The sequence below is a fragment of the Canis lupus genome, chromosome 6 (assembly GCF_003254725.2).
Source record: "Canis lupus dingo isolate Sandy chromosome 6, ASM325472v2, whole genome shotgun sequence".
Taxonomy (NCBI): Eukaryota; Metazoa; Chordata; class Mammalia; order Carnivora; family Canidae; genus Canis; species Canis lupus.
Genome location: NC_064248.1, coordinates 70,518,152 through 70,532,905, shown reverse-complemented (window position 1 = coordinate 70,532,905; position 14,754 = coordinate 70,518,152). Strand labels below are relative to the sequence as shown.

Below are 14,754 nucleotides of genomic sequence, written 5' to 3'. Positions count from 1 at the left end.
GTCCAACTCTTGCTTTCTGCTCAGGTAGTAGGATTGGCCCTGTGTCAGGCTCTGCAGTAGGCAGAGTCTGCTTGTCCTCCAGAATCCCCCACTTGTGTGCACACTGTCTCTCTCTATATATCTCTCCCATAAATAAATAAATAAAATATTTTTTAAAAAGAAGATAGGTCTTCAATTTTTGTTGCATTTATTCAAAATCAGTTTAAGATCTTTAATGAAATCATTCAACGAATAGAGTACTCAATAACTCCAGTTTTTGAAGCTTTTAGAAAATTGCAGTAATAGCAAAATGGAAGTTGTTGAACTTTATTTTCACCAGGAAGGGAAAGTGCTGAACAAATTAAACAAGGACAGGTCAGTGTATGAGCTTTGATTTCTAAATTCTATAACTGCATGATGTAAAATTTAACCTTTAGGAGATTTATGATGTATCTGGAAATAATAACGTTTAGAAGGCATTTTGCAGCATCTAAATTTGAAAAGAATCATTAGGTGACTTATTTGACAACTGTAATAGGAAGATACCCTGAGTGGTGGCAAAAAGATGGTGCTTGTGGAGATGTTTTGGCTGCAATGTTTATGCATTTGTGGTGGCCATGAGATGTTCCTGGCAGCGCTCCTACCTCTGCCTGGGTCTCTTCCATTCAACCTTCCCTCCTCTCTCCTTTATTCAGCATTAGATTTACATTACCAGGTCTCCCAGTCTTTTCCAGATCCTTCTCCATTTTTTCTCACAGTATACCCTTAATAAAACCTTCCATGTTTGGGGTGCCTGTGTGTCTCAGTTAAGCAGCTGACAAACAAAAACAAAAACCCAGAATGGATCAAAAAAAGCCATCATAAAGAACAGAGGTGCCAGACACAGGCCAGAAGGTAGCTAGAAAAATATGCCTTAGGAAAGTTAGGGAGTCCTATTACCTTATTTTTAAAGCGTACCTAAACACCTATTTTTCTGTTGATCTAGCTACTCCTGCCCTATCCCCCAACATGGCACGCTGGCTTGCCTTGCAAGGCCTCAGTTGAAGAATCCCACGTACACACAAGCTGGTGTAGTAGTTCTTAATTCACTAGAAGATCTCATCCCCGAATGGTCTCATTCCAGGTGTGCAGCTGACTACCTTCATTATTCTGCTTAGAGATGGTTTCACCTCTTAAAAATATAGCTATTAAAACACAAAACATTGTTTTTATAATGATCAACAAATCTTCCCTTCCCTTTACATGGAGATGAAAAATGGCTAAGTACAGAGTACTGTGAATTTTTTACGGTTGAAATTCTCATTAAATGATCATTAGCTAATGGTCACTAAATTTATAGATTAAGGAAATTATATATAGAATACTGCCAAAGCACAATAAAAGACTGAAGTTTGCCCATTTCTACTCAGGAAGTCCCTTCACTCCCAAGCGTCATATTTTGACTCTGGAGTTTATTGTTATTACTGTTTTTCCTCCTTTTGATCTTCCTTTTGTTTCTCAGTGCCAGAACTTCCAGAGCCTTCTTGCTCAGATGCCATCTTTTTGTATGCCGTTTCGAAGAGCTTCAGTGATGCTTGCTGAAGGGAAGATGCTGCCTGCCTTACGTTTTCTCCTGTTTCACTGTCTTTTCGAGCCGGAAGTTCCCTCATTTTGGAAATCTCTTCTTTTAGCTTGTTGCATTCATCAGCAGGCAACTGGTTCTTGAATTCTTCCATTTTTGTTTCTGTGTCATGAATGATTTCTTCAGCCATATTAACTGCTTCAACTCGTTCCTTCTTTTTTTTTTTTTTTTAAACTCGTTCCTTCTTTTGCTGGTCTTCCTCAGCATACTTTTCTGCATTTTTAACCATATTTTCAATATCATCTTTGCTTAACCCACCAGAAGACTGGATCACAATCTGCTGTTCATGTCCTATACCCTTATCTTTGGCTGAAACATGTACAATCCCATTGGCATCAATGTCAAATGTAACTTCAACCTGAGGGACTCCACGAGGGGCTGGGGGAATCCCAATCAAAGTAAATTGCCCAAGAAGTTTGTTGTCTCCAGCCATCTCTCTCACCCCGACACACTTTAACCTCCACTTGAGTCTGACCATCAGCAGCAGTAGAAAACACCTGGCTTTTCTTGGTTGGAATAGTGGTGTTTCTGTTGAAAAGTTTGGTAAAAACATCTCCCAGAGTCTCAATACCCAGAGACAGAGAGGAGTGACATCCATGAGCAGCACATCTGTGACATCACTAGCTAACACACCTCCCTGAATGGCAGCTCCGATGACCACTCCCATGGTCAAGCCTCATCAGGATTGACAGCTTTGCTTGGGCTTGGCCAAAGAATCACTTCTCCTATGTCATTCTTGATGACTTCTGCATCTTGCATGGCTTTTTAGCATGGAGCGATGGTCCTCCTGATTAGATCAGTGACAATGCCTTCAAACTAAGCCCGTGTCAGCTTCATATTCAAATGCTTGGGTCCAGAAGCATCCACTGTAAGATATGGCAAATTAATATCTGTCTGCACAGATGAGGAGAGTTCACACTTAGCCTTCTCAGCAGCTTCCCGAACCCTCTGAAGTGCCATGTTGTCTTTGGTTAAATAAACCTCTGTCTTTCTTTTGAAATCCTTCATAATGTGTCATAGCAAGGGCTGGTCAAAGTCCTCACCACCTAAGAATGTATCTCCATTGATGGACTTCACCTCAAACACTCCTTTCTGAATTTCCAGGATAGAAATATCAAAAGTCCCACTACCTAAATCATATACAGCAATGATCTTGTCTTCTGATTTATCTAGACCATAGATAAATGGCCAGCATCCTTAGTGGCCTGTCTCTGAGAATCATGGAAATAAGCTGGAACAGTGTTCACAGCATTTTTTGCTGTATGCCCCAAGTAATTTTCTGCAGTCTCTTTCATCTTCATCAACACAAATGTTCCAATCTGACTTGAAGAATAGAGTTTTCCATGAACTTCAACCCAGGCATCTCCATTGGAGGCAGGGACAATTTTAAAGGGCACATTTTTAATATCTTTCTGTTCTTCAGGGTCATCATATCACTGGCTAGTGAGACACTTAGTGGCATAGAATGTGTTGTTTGGGTTGGTGACAAACTGTCTCTTGACTGACATGCCAATAAGTCGCTCACCATCTGATGTAAAGACCACAACTGAAGGGGTGGTTCTGGCACCTTCAGCATTCTCTAGCACCTTTGTTTGTTTTCCTTCCATAACTGCCACACAGGAGTTGGTAGTACCCAAATCAATACCGACAAGTGCTCCCTTGATTGCTTCTGATGCATAGTCCCACCTTGAAACAATTCTAAAAGCCTCATGACTAAGGCCATTCCATCCATCCTTGTGGCAGGCGCCTGTGGGGCCCCGGGAGGCTAGACAGTGGAAGTATGGACAGCACATGCAATCGGAGGGACAGGAATGTGCCAACGTTCCATTTTTTTAAAATAAAATTGAAAAAATCCTCCAGTTAGGATACTTTGCTTTTGCCCTGAGTTTGTCAGGTGTTTTAGCAGCCTTAGAGTATGTTTTATTAGTATTTTGTCTTATATTTAAAGAGTATACTAAAGGTTTCAATACTTTAAACTTCTTAACCATAAAATACAAATTTATTATCCAGACCAGGAGGGTGAAAGGAAGTGCTCACACAAGTTATATAAATTTTGAGTAATTTATTTGTTGAACAGAGTTCGATCCAAAAACTGGGCATGGAGCCTGATGCAGAGCTCAGTCTCACAACTCTAAGATTATGACCTGAGCCAAAATCAAGAGTTGGACACTTAATTGACTGAGCCACCCAGGTGCCCCCATATGTTTGTTAATAGTTTCTGAGACTTACCTATTGCTGAAACTATGTCACTGATAAATGTTTAATCATAAATTTTTAATGCTTACTTCTAAGAACCCTGAGAATCTGTTAGATGTAGTTCAGAGGCCATTGCAGGGAGAGGTAGCTGCCAACCAGAATGTGTCTGGTCCCTCCTCCCTATGGTTTGAACTAAAGCAGCCCACTTCATGTGTTTTGTGTGTTAAATTTGTACATTTTTTTGCAAAATAAAAATAAATAAATTCTGTTAAAATATTTGAAAACTACTGACCTAGTGTTCTTTTGTATTTTAAAGCAAAATCTCAGTGTCTAAAATTATTCTACCATTGATATTTTCAACTCTTCATAAAGTAGGCTGGTTTTTGGAGTTTTTCCTCTTCTTACTCTAAATTTTTTTTATTGTTTGGTTTTGTACCTACTTAAATGAGGTGAGGGAGAGGGTTTCAAAATTACTTGATAAAGGCAGAGACTTATAATGATGTGTATTTTAATATAGGAATGTAGTGATAATGAAAAGAAAATATGTACTCATGAAAATTAGTACACAGAGACTTATGGTAATATTATATTGTATTTGGAGAAAGTAGCAATACTAGAAAGAATACAGACCTTTGTGTTTTAAAATTCTATCAAATTCTGACTGCTAAATAGTGTTTAAAATAAGAGATGACCTCTATGTATAGAAATATTTAATCAAGAGAGAAAATATAATCACAATTAAAATTTTAAAGCATAAAAAAAATTGGATATTTGTTTTTAATGTAATAAATGGTGATGTTAATTTTTTAGTCATTTGTTTGTTTTCTAAATATTTTCCCAATGCACACATATTTCTTATGTAATCAAGCAAACAAAACCAAGATAATGTTATTTTTGAAATCAGTATTGTAACTTTTTTGTTATACTATGGTATGTAAACAAATAGAGCTGTGGTTGAAATGGTCAACAGTGGTATCTAAATCAGGTAAGGAAGAAAGAAAGGTCAGGAAAGGTTTGGGCTGGGAGAAAATGAGACTAAATTTTTTCATGTCCAAAGACTATGAGTAAAGGAATGAAAGATCTGGCAGGATAGGAAGTTGTGATCAGAAAGTGCCGCATCAAAAAAAAAAAAAAAAAAAAAAAGAAAGAAAGAAAGAAAGAAAGACAGAAAGAAAGTGCTGCATCAATATATCTGAGGTTGAAAAGTTCTTTTGAAGACAAGAATCTACACTAACCTCTGGGAATAGAGTTAAGGTTATTGCAGTTTAAGAATCCAGCAATTTTATGACAAGGTCATTATACGAGTTGTCTATGTTGATGCTGGTATGATTACAGAAGTTAGTGCAAATAAAGAATGTGAATAAATTTCCAAAATCTTCATTAACAAAGTGAAGTGGCAAGGAGGTCAACACATGATGGCAATGAAGAAGGCTAAAGAGCATTGTAGTGGAGTGGCTTAAATTTTTGATAAGACTGATTTTTCATCTTTTATATAATATACATTTGTATGTAAGTCTCATTTTACTTATTTGTTTTTATTCATGGACTAAAAAGTGTTGATAGGGATTGTACTTGATGCAAAGTCTTAAGGAAAATAAGGCTTTACTCTCTTGTTGCTTAATTAGTGATATTAATATATACTTTAAAACTTTTACTACAGGGTCTAGACAGTATATTAAGAGACAGACTATACACAAACACATGTGCATCCAGCATTTCCTAGAGTGTTGAATCTGAATTACATGAACACAAAGGTCATTAGACTCTGTCTCTGTATCAGATTTCATCAGACTATGCCCCCTGCATAAATCCTTTCTTTGTTCTAATTCCATGCTAAACGATTGATTTTCAAACTACTAATTCTCCTTTCAAGTAGTTAATTCTGATATAATGCCTGGTTTGAAAATGGGAACTTGTCCTGACACAACTGATATATTAAGGAAAAAACTGAACTTAATGTGAATTATGAATTTACATTTAGCTGTATGTGATACTATCCCTGAGAAACTGCATCCATCCTCTGGCCACCTTCTGGTCATAGTTCACAACCCTTACATGGGAAACATTTGCTCATCCCCCCCCATGCCCTCACCCCCACCAAAGTATTATCTCATTACAGCATCAGCTGGAAATCAGGGATCTTGCCAACCAATCAGGTCTGGGTATAGAAGAGGCTCCTGGGGTGTGGTTCCTTGAGTACCTTTCCTTTGAAGACCTGTAAATTAATGGGATTATTTATCTGGATGATGCAGTCAACATACACTTGGGGGAACAGGAGAACCCCTTTTAGGCAAAGGAGGAAAACACAAAGCACATGGCAGCTATTGGTCCATAGCAATTCTGAAACCCAGCCGGGCACATGTTGCCAGTTTTTAAAATAAATCTCAGCCTTAATTCCTGGAAGGTATTTTTTTTTCCATGACTTTTGACTCTGTCCCTGGACTTATTTCTCCACTCCTGCCTTTTGAGTCATCTCTCCTTTTCCAGAAGAACTTGTCTATGTTTGTAGCTTAGCCTATTCCTGCCAACCTTATATAGGGTTTTTTTGAAGTATAGAGTTCAGGGATTGACAGACTTTCACAGGTATAAATGGACACTTGTGACATCATCTGTAGAAGTAGTTTGTAATAGTCCAAACACTTGTTTTATTTCTTACCCTCTCTTTCCCTTTCAATCAGAGCTGGTAAAATTATTAAAAAAAAAAAAAAAACAACTGTGGAATTTTAATGTATCAATTTATAATCTACTTCTTTAGATAAAAGAGTTAAAAGCCACAAGCACACTTATTTTGAGACAAGCCCTTCTCTACTTTGAACTCCTGTGAGATTGTTATGGGAAAAGCCCTTAAGGTATTTAGAAGCCTTTTCTCTGAAACATTCTATGAGGTATGGTTTTACATTTTTCTGAGGTCTAACAAAGATCTTACAGCCCTACTCTGGATTTGACCTTAGCCTAGAAGCTACTAGGGATGAGAGACAGTTTTATTTCCAAGACCAGTGAATCTTGGATCCTTTATATTTAATAGGTTATTATTTAACTTACTTATCTCCTTTCATATTATATCGTAGAAGTGAGAAGAAGTCAGGTAGCACTTTTAATATTCTTCCTGGAAATCTCTTTGATTATATTATTACATTCTCCATATACATTTGCTACATTTCTATGCTACCAAACTTTCTAATACTACATAAAAATATTTCCCATTCATCCAGATTCCAGTAACATTTCTTTTACTATCCTTTGAGTACTCATAAAAGCCTCTTTGAAACCCTTTAGTTTACTCTCTCCTAAGAGCCTTCCAGCTTTTGGTTGCAAAGTCAGTGCCACATGTTTTAGGGTTTTGGTACAGAAATCTCTAATTCCAGGCTTAAAATTTTGTTCTAGTTATCTTTACTACATAACAAATCTCCTCCAAACTTAATGGTATAAAACAACCATTTTATTATACTCATGGATCAATACATAGACATTTGTGCTGCTTCCATATCTTAGCTATTGTAAATAATGTTGCTGCAAACATAGGGGTTAAGGCATTAGACTTATGATCACTACTGTTCACATAGCAGATATGGCCTTTCTCTGCTCTTCAATTTCTGGGGCCTCCTCTGGTAAGGCTTAAAGCTTGAGGATGTCTCAGTGACTGGAGGATGGAATCATCTTGAAGTGTCTTCAATCATATGTCTGACATTTGATGCTGGCGATTGCTGGCAAACCTACACACGGTCTGTCCTTATGGTCTGGGCATGGTGTCCTCAGCCCTCTTATATGATGGCCTAGGGCTCCAAAGGTGAGTGTCCTAATACAAGTTAGAAGCACATGTCATTTTTATGATTTAGCTTGCAAAATCAGACTGTATCACTTTTGTTGTATTAGTTGATCGAAGGAATCACACAAAGATCCTCTTGGGGTGCCTGGGTGACTCAGTCAGTTAAGCATCTGCCTTCAATCAGGTCATGACCTTGGGGTCCTGGGATTAGGCCTGCAGGGTGTTGGGCTTCCTGATCAGTGGGGAGTCTGCTTCTCCCTCTCTCCCTTCCACTCCTGCCCCTGCTTGTGCTCTCTCTCTCTCTCTCAAATAAATAAAATCTTAAATTAAAAAAAAAAAAAGATCTCCCCAAGTTTGAGGAAAAGGCACATAGATCCATCTTTTGATGGAAAAAGTTTTAAGGCCACATTGTAAGAAGAACATGTGGGATATATTATGTTGTTGTGGCCATCTGCAAGAAAATAAAATTTGTACACCATGCCAGCCTCAATGAGGACCTGAACTATTGACAACCTCACTATCGTTGACCCCTGAATATGGACTAAACAAAGTGATCTTTCACAAATGAACGAGACACATATTGAAGGATATCCAAGGAAAATACTGACCGATCATTCTTTCCCAAATTGATTGCCAATGTAAGGATCTCCATAGGACTAGCTTCATGGGTGTGTAACCTGGGCAGTTCCATAGGGCTCTGTGCTTAAAGAGACTCCACACTTGCTTTAATTGTCTGTTGTTGCTATCTTGAAATTCTTAATTTTTAAACTTTTTATCTGTCTCATGAATTATTTTGTTAGTTCTGGACTTTCCATCCATTAGCAGTCAGGGCCCACTTGGATTTTATTGGAGATATATTAGGCCTGCATCTCTACGTATTCCCTGTCACACACTGCCTTATAAAAGAAGCAAGACAGTCTAGGATAAAACGAAAACATATGAAACAAGACTCTTGTACATATAGACAGACGCAGGCACGTAAAGAAAAAACAATAAGTACTGAAAAAATAAGCAGGTGGATGACTAAAATATTAATCAAATGTATATCTTTAAAGCAAAATGTCTGATTACTTTATTACAATGGTATACTTTTAATTCCCTTATTTAAATCCGGTTACAAATCCTAAAATGAGAAAAATTTGCATCAAGAGCTTAATGAAATTAGAACTCAGATCATGGTAGACTTACCTGGCAGCAGATGGCACAGTTAGTCAGATCAGACTCATGAATCAGAGATCTTGCCCAGTATCAAACTTCACTAGTAATTTCAAGAATAGGCAATCAAGAAGGAGGTCTGAGACATGGAAGATGGATCCTGTTGTGTAAGGTAACTTCACAAGACCTTATGGGCAGGGCCAGAGTTGCGTGTCTGCTGTAGGAAGAGAACTGCATGGTTTTTCTTCTTTGACTTATTAGTATGAAAAATATTTTACTAAACTCCTAATGATTGAACTGTGCTTTGGGGAGATACTTTATTATTTAATATTTTTAAGTGTTTTTAATTGATTAATTAACTTGAGAGAGAGTGAGAACATAAAGGATGAATACCTACCATTTACATTGATGTGGATGAAACTAGAGGGTATTATGCTGAGTGAAATAAGTTAGTCGGGGAAAGACGATTATTTTATGGTTTCACTCACCTGTGGAATATAAGAAATAGTGAAAGGCACCATAAAGGAAGGGGGGGAATTGAGTGGGGAAAAATTAAAGAGGAAGACAAACCATGAGAGATTCCTAACTCTGGGAAACAAACAAAGGGTTTTAGAAGGGGAGGTGGATGGGGGGATAAAGTAACTGGGTGATGGGCATTAAGGAAGGCACTTGATGTGATGACCACTAGATGTTATATGTTAGCAAATGTAATTTAATGAAAAAAATTAGATACAAAAAATGTAATAGATCATGAATATTTTCAGTGACATTTAAAATTTTCAAGGGTGAAAATACAATCCTAAAGCATTTAGAAAACCAGAATACAAAAACAAAATGTTATCTAAAATATTTACCCAAAAGTAATGCCAGAAGACAACTGTGCAGCATTCGCCCAACTTTAAGAGGAAGATTATTCAATACACAACGAAACTATTATTTGTATACAAAGAGAAAGATCTAATCATACGAAGATGTGGAACATATACCCCTAAACTTACCTTCCTAAAAATACTTACCTGAAAATTTACTTCAGGGGTTAAGAGGAAAATTAAAATAGTGAAATCAAGACTGAGAAAATATAAAAAGATTTATGGAGGGTATTAAAACCAATTAAATATATATTGTCTAAATAGCTACTGAAAAGATAATAGTAAAGCATAAAAAAAGTCTAAAGTAGTGAAGTAATGATTTAGATAACACACATAAAAGTGAAATTGTTACATAACATTGGTAATACAGAATAGAAATAATGTGAATCTAAAACAGTATATCATATCCCCAAAGCAGGGAGTCAATAGAATGTTGCTTATAAACTGGCCAATAAAATAACCTAAAGACATAATTATTTGGTATCTGGTAAGCTTTTTAGATCTGCAAAACACATCAATTTAAAAAAATCTATTATTCTCTGTGAATTTATTTCTGGTCTCTTAATGATATCTATCATATATCTTACTTTTCCCCTACATTTCTCTTTTGTTCTAGATCTTAACAAACTTCTCAAATGTGTCCTTCACTTCATTTTTTACTCAGCCAGTACGTTTTGAGTGCCAACTATTTGTCATTGTCTTAGGCCTTGAGAATAAAATGAGTAAAATGGATATGGTCATTCTCTCTTGGAACTCACTTTGGATAGGGGAAATGAGAGATGTGCAGAGAGAGTCCTTCCTTCACATCATCAAAAATGCCATTTTGTACAGGGACACAAAAGTGGAATTGGGGCTAATTATTTTACAGTGTTTTTCTCATTCAGTTTTTCTGCCTCAGAACCCTAGGTGCATTTTGCTTTATGAAAATTCTTCCTGGGTTCCAGCAGATCATAAAGCATTACTGTCTTTTCATGGTTATATTATAAAAAGTTGGTTTTGGGCAAATCTATTATCTCTATCTATCACCCAGTGTCCCTATATAGTTGTTGTTTTAATTGATCTTTTTCATCTCAATAGTACAGTAAGAACTATGATTTGATTTGGCACATCAATTCGTCTTTATACCTGGGACTCAATTGCAATACGAGAGGCTACATCAGAGGACAGATTTCTGAGATAAGTGGGAAGTTTAAATACTTGCAGATCTATCCCTTCTGAGTGTTGGTTATAAAGCCTGTATATTATTTAGGCTTCTTGTTTTCTCCTTTTTGTTTCTCCAGGTCACCTTTAAAAATACCGATATTTATTGACTATGTAGGAAGCATCTAGCAGTGCACATAAGGTGAAATCAATGTTTGGATGCTTTCTTAAAGCTAATTTTGTTTTAAAAATAAAATATTTGATCAAAAAAGTGTATTGTAAGTATATTCTTTTGTGAAATATCATTGAATTTTGTCAGTTCTTGTCATTTCAGAGCATAAATGAGAATTGATCATATGTATGCATTTCTAAAAATCGTAAACAAATGGAGGAACAAAAACTCTATTTCAAAAGAAGCAAGCAAGTAAACAAAAATGCAAGCCAGTGACTGACTAACAAGCATACTCATAGCTCTAGTTAGCTCCCTAAGGAAATGAAAATGAGTTATGATTTTGTTAATTGTAGTAGGCTTTTTTTTTTTTTTTTTTTTGTCTACCTATGTTTGAGTAAGTCTAGGATATCGTGGGTATGTATTCAGGTACAAATGGCCATTCCCTTAGTATTGAAAAGAATTGAATATCAGCTGTGGAGGTAGATAGAACAACAATAATGAACCCAGACCACAAAAGTTTTAAGCTGGGGATTATTGTACACCTTTGTTCTTGTTCCAGCGTTTCATTACATTCGTATTTCTCTGGGAGACAGCCTACAATTTTATAATTAAGAAGTACAAGATAGAATCCTTTGTGTTTTCTGCTGTGGTTTCTTAGTTGTGGTTTTAATTGTTGAACCAGCAGGAAAAAAGAAGTCTTTTAACTTAATTCTAAAGGATTGGAAAGGCAGTGAGCAATACGTGGATGCAATGAGATTGGGGCTGGAGATGTTTCTCACCGAGTGGAGAACTAATCAGCCCTCACACACCTTTCCAGCCAATGAATAAAACCCATTGGTAAAAGATATCCAAGAAGCAGCATTTCTTTTCTTATCTCTTGTATGGTTAGCTATTTTTGTTTTCCCATATACTAGGCATGATTTGTATATAGAGCATCTGTCTCTCTTAGTGGCAAGAACATAGTATTGGGAATGAGAAAACCTGAGCATGGTCTGTGGTTAATTAAATATAAAGTTTTGTGCAGGTTGCTTGTAAATTCCCTGGGCTTTAGTTTCTTCTTCTGTAAAGTGAATATGTTATACCACATACTTCAGTTCTTCTCTAGTTCATCTCTAAGTCATCCGGTATCTAGTCCACATACAAATTTCCCCCAAGTCCTGAGGTGTTTTTAGAACTTTTGAAGAAGTACAAATCCAGTAGAAATTCATACATTACATTTAATTATTTGTTTCTTTGGACTTTGATACAGTTCTCCGACTCCAAGAATATTCCATATTCTGGATTTGTCGAATTGCTTATAGTGAGATTTAACTTCTTTATCTTTAAACATTTTGTATAATCTAACTTCATTAGATTCCATCTCAACATTCTGGACAAGATTTCTTTATAGGTCATATTGAAACATGTTTCACATCATACCAGAAGATGTATTATGTTGGGTTATATGTTATGTCTTGAATTTCCTTTCCTTTCCACATTCATACTATCAGTAGCTGCCAGGTAAGTCTTATAATTATTTTCGTTATTTTCTTGGGTCAGGTACTCTCAGTTTCTTATTAGTGTCTAAAATCCTGGGGCACCTGGGTGACTCAGTTGAGTGACAGTCTCTTGGTTTCGGCTCGGGTTGTGATATTGGGGTCATGGGAGCCCAGCATAAGGCTCCATGACTGGCACAAAATCTACCTGTCCCTCTCCCTCTGCTCCTCCCCTACTTGTTCTCTCTCCCTCTCTCTCTCTCTCTCAAATAAATAAAGAAATAAAATCTTTAGGGACACCTGGGTGGCTCAGGAGTTGAGCGTCTGCCTTTGGCTCAGGTTGTGATCCCAGGAGTCGGGATCGAGTCCCACATTGGGCTCTCTGCGAGGAGCCTGTTTCTCCCTCTATGTCTCTGCCTCTCTTTCTGTGTCTCTCATGAATAAAATCTTAAAAAAAGAAAGAGAAAGAAAGAAAGAAAGAAAGAAAGAAAGAAAGAAAGAAAGAAAGAAAAAGAAAATCTTTAAAAAAAGAAAATCCTTAATCTGACAATCCCAAGACACTCTATATTTTGCAGTCCCCAGCAAGTCCCTTTCTGCTTCAACTAAATTGATTTGATTTTTATCTTCTACATATAATCTTGTCATTCCCACACTTTGTCTTCATATCCTATTGTCTTCCTCTGGAATCTGCATTATGATTTCCCCCTAGTTTGTGTTTATCACTCTTTATGATTTATCCCACACCAAGCAAATCATTCTATTATTCAGTTTTTTTAAACTGATCACATATTTGCTTTATGGCATATACTTTTATAATTTTCAGTGCAAGTTTTTATTTTTTTTCCAACTGGAAATAATAGCTTTTCAATACAGGGATTATGTTGGTTCGAAGTTACAGTCATTGAAAAGTTGAAAAAAGTTTTAAATATGTGACAACCTTGTTTAAAGAATAACTTTTTTTTCCCTTTTGATGTCCACAGCCATGCCATCATTTGTTAGATGAGAATGTGAGTCAACACAATAATGATGAATGAATGTACAGCTTTTTGTAAAGTCAAAGAAGCAACCCTGTGAGGCTAGGCTATTATTCAGCAGTGTTGGGAGTTTTCTCTTCTAATTTCAGGTAAGGTATGATTTTTATGTGGCCTATATTTCTGGAATTGGGCAATTTGTTCCAGATGGAGCTTTTATGGCTATGGTTTGCTAGGATATATTGCTGTCCTTGCAGATCATTCATTCACTGATAAACTGAATTGACTTTCCCATGTATTTAACTCAGTTTTTCATTGTGATATAGTGAGAAAACACTGGATTTGGAGTCACTAAACTTAGGTGTAAGTACTTGCTCTGCTACTTACCTTATGTGTGACCTTGAGCAAATACTTTAGCCTCTCTAAATTTTAATTGCTTTATCTGCAAATGAAAAAAAATCCTACAATGCCTATTTCACAGGGTTGTTGCCAAAGATAAATTAGATAACATGTGAAAATCCCATGTGATTTATAAAGCACCATCCAAATGTAAAGGATTATTTATATTTTTTAATTTATTAAGGAGTAAACAGCTTCTTTTAGGGAAAATTTTCTTTCTTCTACCTAAAAACCATATTATATTTTTCTGTTTTTTTTTTTAACTAAGAAAGATATGATTAGTATTTTTAAAAAAATAATATTAGAAATGAAAAGAAAAAAAGAGAATTCATTTTTCTTTGAATTCTTTTCAGCCATATATTTTACTCATTTTCTCTGTTATCCTCATTCCTTCTATGTTATGGTATCCTGTCTTTTTGGAGATATTCAGTAACATCTTGCTAATTTTTTTTTTTTTATTCTGATTGAATTCTTGGCTTCAGGGCTAGTTCTACCCAGTTGAACAAACCTGTCTATTTTTACATTCTTTTCTCTTTATAACATTTTTTGCTGTAAATCATATTCCATCTATCGGTCAATCACACAACCAATACTTACGTACCTATTAGGTGAAAGTCACTCTTCTGTTATTAACTTAAATTTTAAAAATGTATAATATCTGTTTTGGATTTCATTTATTCAGATAAGAAACAATGTTAGTCATCTCCTAAATGCAAGGTATCACGGTCATATAGAAATGGTTCCTATTCTCAAGAAGTCGTCATATTATTCCAGCAGATGATGTAGAAACAACCTCAATAATAAAATTGTGAAGGGATGCTTGGGTGGCTCAGCAGTTGAGCATCTGCCTTCTGCGCAGGGCCTGATCCTGGAGTCCTGAGACAGAGTGCCACATCGGGCTCCCTGCATGGAGCCTGCTTCTCCCTCTGCCTGTGTTTCTGCCTCTCTCTCTGTATCTCTGAATAATGAATAATAAATAAAAATAATGAAATTGTGGATATGGAGAGGGGA

General features: G+C 36.2%; 1 pseudogene; it reads right to left on the bottom strand.

Annotated features, from left to right (window-relative positions):
* Window positions 1-230: 230 nt before the first annotated feature.
* Window positions 231-3,393, bottom strand: LOC112641035 (stress-70 protein, mitochondrial-like; annotated as a pseudogene).
* Window positions 3,394-14,754: the final 11,361 nt, after the last annotated feature.